The 5,000-nt window shown below is 54.5% G+C and overlaps 1 non-coding gene across 1 annotated transcript in view; it reads left to right on the forward strand.

The window, feature by feature from the left end:
* Positions 1-3,329: 3,329 nt before the first annotated feature.
* LOC124728375 overlaps positions 3,330-5,000 on the forward strand; it is a 1,909-nt gene continuing 238 nt past the window's right edge. The window contains exon 1 of the ribosomal RNA XR_007007341.1: positions 3,330-5,000. This exon is cut by the window's right edge and continues 238 nt beyond it. This is a non-coding gene — a ribosomal RNA (small subunit ribosomal RNA).

Below are 5,000 nucleotides of genomic sequence, written 5' to 3' on the forward strand. Positions count from 1 at the left end.
CCCCTAACCTAACCCATGTTGTCCCCTAACCTAACCCATGTTGTCCCCTAACCTAACCCATGTTGTGCCTTAACCTAACCCATGTTGTGCCTTAACCTAACCCATGTTGTCCCCTAACCTAACCCAAGTTGTCCCCTAACCTAACCCATGTTGTCCCCTAACCTAACCCATGTTGTGCCTTAACCTAACCCATGTTGTGCCTTAACCTAACCCATGTTGTGCCTTAACCTAACCCATGTTGTCCCCTAACCTAACCCATGTTGTCCCCTAACCTAACCCATGTTGTGCCTTAACCTAACCCATGTTGTCCCCTAACCTAACCCATGTTGTGCCTTAACCTAACCCATGTTGTCCCCTAACCTAACCCATGTTGTCCCCTAACCTAACCCATGTTGTCCCCTAACCTAACCCATGTTGTGCCTTAACCTAACCCATGTTGTGCCTTAACCTAACCCATGTTGTCCCCTAACCTAACCCATGTTGTCCCCTAACCTAACCCATGTTGTCCCCTAACCTAACCCATGTTGTCCCCTAACCTAACCCATGTTGTCCCCTAACCTAACCCATGTTGTCCCCTAACCTAACCCATGTTGTCCCCTAACCTAACCCATGTTGTCCCCTAACCTAACCCATGTTGTCCCCTAACCTAACCCATGTTGTCCCCTAACCTAACCCATGTTGTGCCCTAACCTAACCCATGTTGTGCCCTAACCTAACCCATGTTGTGCCCTAACCTAACCCATGTTGTGCCTTAACCTAACCCATGTTGTCCCCTAACCTAACCCATGTTGTCCCCTAACCTAACCCATGTTGTCCCCTAACCTAACCCATGTTGTCCCCTAACCTAACCCATGTTGTGCCTTAACCTAACCCATGTTGTCCCCTAACCTAACCCATGTTGTCCCCTAACCTAACCCATGTTGTCCCCTAACCTAACCCATGTTGTCCCCTAACCTAACCCATGTTGTCCCCTAACCTAACCCATGTTGTCCCCTAACCTAACCCATGTTGTCCCCTAACCTAACCCATGTTGTCCCCTAACCTAACCCATGTTGTGCCCTAACCTAACCCATGTTGTCCCCTAACCTAACCCATGTTGTGCCTTAACCTAACCCATGTTGTGCCTTAACCTAACCCATGTTGTCCCCTAACCTAACCCATGTTGTCCCCTAACCTAACCCATGTTGTGCCTTAACCTAACCCATGTTGTGCCGTAACCTAACCCATGTTGTGCCTTAACCTAACCCATGTTGTGCCTTAACCTAACCCATGTTGTGCCTTAACCTAACCCATGTTGTGCCTTAACCTAACCCATGTTGTGCCTTAACCTAACCCACGTTGTCCCCTAACGTAACCCACGTTGTCCCCTAACGTAACCCACGTTGTCCCCTAACGTAACCCACGTTGTCCCCTAACGTAACCCACGTTGTCCCCTAACGTAACCCACGTTGTCCCCTAACGTAACCCACGTTGTCCCCTAACGTAACCCACGTTGTCGCCTATCGTAACCCACGTTGTCGCCTAAACCTGCTCTGTAATTGTTATACGACTCGTTCAATTAGTGTAGTGTTGCCCACCCGCAACCCTCGCAATATAGTTCGCTACTCGCACTGCCCGCTCCCCTGTGTATCGCTTCATGTTAAACACCTTGCAAGTCTTGCTGACTTTCCACATGCTCCTGCTGTACACTGTAATGTGGATGGCAGCAGGGCGTACATGCCGCCCCCCCCCCCCCCCCACCTCTCCCCACGTCCCCACCTTGCCCCCTGCCTTCGCAAGGTGGTTGGTGACAAGTTTGCATGTTCAATGCCCTTCGCATGCGACGTACGCAGGCTACGTTGTGGTGCGGCCTGTGTCAACTGTCCGCTGATGTCGTACGCGTGAACCACAATCTGTACTGCACATTCGTCCTTATGTACTGAATGATACATCGTGGCACATGTGTGACCGTACAACGACTGCGCCCAAAAACGGCGGACCATACAGTGCAAATATTGTGCACGCAGCTACGTGTCGTCTCCCTATGAGAGCTGGATTGCAGTGTGGTACGCCATAGAGACGTGTGGGAGGAACGGACGCCGTGGATGGCGATCAGCATGAGCTGTCTGTTGATGTATTCGGACCTAGTCGTCTCTCCTCACACACCGTGATGGCATGGTGCAGCGCGTTCCATATCTGCGACATGCTACAGAAGCCGGTTGACAGTCGTTCGAGCAATGGACATCGCATACGTACGGGGGCCACCTTCCACGTATTGTCTAGGCGTGCACATTTTGTTGCGTGTATGTGGGCAGACGTAGTGTGGCGTGACACCTGACACAGGCATGCAATAATGGTTGAAGTTGCAAATGGCGATGGACGCCTACGTTTTCTGGTGAAGTTACGCAAATGAAGAAATGGTAACCCGTTGTGGTGCGGTTGTTCTCGCTAGGGGTGAATCGGTGATGGCGACGATAGGTTGAGGTACTAACCGGTTGTTCCAGCGATACCCACCATGCCGACGAAACTGAACGGCATCTGGGTGTGAAGCGATACGCGGCGGTGGCTGGGTGGGACCGTCCCCGGCCGGTGAGGGGGCGCCTCCCGGCGTGCTGGCCGCGCGGTGCGTGGGCGCACGCGCTACAGCCGGCTGGTGGGGGCGGCCAGTGGCAGGCGCGCCGGCCGACGGACGCGGCAGGCGTCGCAGCTGCGCGCCGGCGCACCCTGCGCGCGGCGCCGTGCGGCCAAAGTAGGTCCTCGCGGGCCCGGTGCGAAGCGCGGTGGACATCTGCAGTGTGCTGGTCCGATTGAGGACTGTGTGCGTTGAGGATGCGCCGCCGCCCGGCGCTCGGCGCCGCGACGCCGTCTGCTGCTCGGTCGCCCCAGCGGTTCTCGCTGGTGGTTTGTATCGCAGCTGTGCGGATGTGTTGGCGTGTGCGCTGTGCTGGGAGAGTTCGCTTCGGCACCCAAGTGGGGCTTTTGTCCTTCTGTGGCGCTGGCGTTGGAGCTGCCGGTCACCGTAGGTGGCGCGTGTTGTCTCCCGCCGGCAATGCCACGACAGCACGCTCCCGGGCCTCTGTCGGCAGCGGCAAGCTCAGTTGGGAGCACGGGTGGTCGCACCGAAAGCGTCTACTCGCCTAACTCCGGGCGATTGCGCCTCTCTCGAACCCGACCAAGTACTTGGGACGGCGCTGCGCGCCGCCGGGACCTGAGAGGGTTTCGAGGTGTATTGTGCAGGGGAGCTCAGCCTCCTCCTGTTTGCAGAATGATTGAGCGGACGCTTGCGTGTTCGCGCGGGCCCCCGGGACACACTCCCGGGCGGCCGGCTGCTCAGCTCTAGTTGACGCAGCTCCCTGGTTGATCCTGCCAGTAGTCATATGCTTGTCTCAAAGATTAAGCCATGCATGTCTCAGTACAAGCCGCATTAAGGTGAAACCGCGAATGGCTCATTAAATCAGTTATGGTTCCTTAGATCGTACCCACGTTACTTGGATAACTGTGGTAATTCTAGAGCTAATACATGCAAACAGAGTCCCGACCAGAGATGGAAGGGACGCTTTTATTAGATCAAAACCAATCGGTCGGCTCGTCCGGTCCGTTTGCCTTGGTGACTCTGAATAACTTTGGGCTGATCGCACGGTCCTCGTACCGGCGACGCATCTTTCAAATGTCTGCCTTATCAACTGTCGATGGTAGGTTCTGCGCCTACCATGGTTGTAACGGGTAACGGGGAATCAGGGTTCGATTCCGGAGAGGGAGCCTGAGAAACGGCTACCACATCCAAGGAAGGCAGCAGGCGCGCAAATTACCCACTCCCGGCACGGGGAGGTAGTGACGAAAAATAACGATACGGGACTCATCCGAGGCCCCGTAATCGGAATGAGTACACTTTAAATCCTTTAACGAGTATCTATTGGAGGGCAAGTCTGGTGCCAGCAGCCGCGGTAATTCCAGCTCCAATAGCGTATATTAAAGTTGTTGCGGTTAAAAAGCTCGTAGTTGGATTTCTGTCCCACGCTGTTGGTTCACCGCCCGTCGGTGTTTAACTGGCATGTATCGTGGGACGTCCTGCCGGTGGGGCGAGCCGAAGGCGTGCGACCGCCCCGTGCGTGCTCGTGCGTCCCGAGGCGGACCCCGTTGAAATCCTACCAGGGTGCTCTTTATTGAGTGTCTCGGTGGGCCGGCACGTTTACTTTGAACAAATTAGAGTGCTTAAAGCAGGCAAGCCCGCCTGAATACTGTGTGCATGGAATAATGGAATAGGACCTCGGTTCTATTTTGTTGGTTTTCGGAACCCGAGGTAATGATTAATAGGGACAGGCGGGGGCATTCGTATTGCGACGTTAGAGGTGAAATTCTTGGATCGTCGCAAGACGAACAGAAGCGAAAGCATTTGCCAAGTATGTTTTCATTAATCAAGAACGAAAGTTAGAGGTTCGAAGGCGATCAGATACCGCCCTAGTTCTAACCATAAACGATGCCAGCCAGCGATCCGCCGCAGTTCCTCCGATGACTCGGCGGGCAGCCTCCGGGAAACCAAAGCTTTTGGGTTCCGGGGGAAGTATGGTTGCAAAGCTGAAACTTAAAGGAATTGACGGAAGGGCACCACCAGGAGTGGAGCCTGCGGCTTAATTTGACTCAACACGGGAAACCTCACCAGGCCCGGACACCGGAAGGATTGACAGATTGATAGCTCTTTCTTGATTCGGTGGGTGGTGGTGCATGGCCGTTCTTAGTTGGTGGAGCGATTTGTCTGGTTAATTCCGATAACGAACGAGACTCTAGCCTGCTAACTAGTCGCGTGACATCCTTCGTGCTGTCAGCGATTACTTTTCTTCTTAGAGGGACAGGCGGCTTCTAGCCGCACGAGATTGAGCAATAACAGGTCTGTGATGCCCTTAGATGTTCTGGGCCGCACGCGCGCTACACTGAAGGAATCAGCGTGTCTTCCTAGGCCGAAAGGTCGGGGTAACCCGCTGAACCTCCTTCGTGCTAGGGATTGGGGCTTGCAATTGTTCCCC

The sequence above is a fragment of the Schistocerca piceifrons genome, unplaced genomic scaffold, assembly GCF_021461385.2.
Source record: "Schistocerca piceifrons isolate TAMUIC-IGC-003096 unplaced genomic scaffold, iqSchPice1.1 HiC_scaffold_1153, whole genome shotgun sequence".
Lineage (NCBI taxonomy): Eukaryota > Metazoa > Arthropoda > Insecta > Orthoptera > Acrididae > Schistocerca > Schistocerca piceifrons.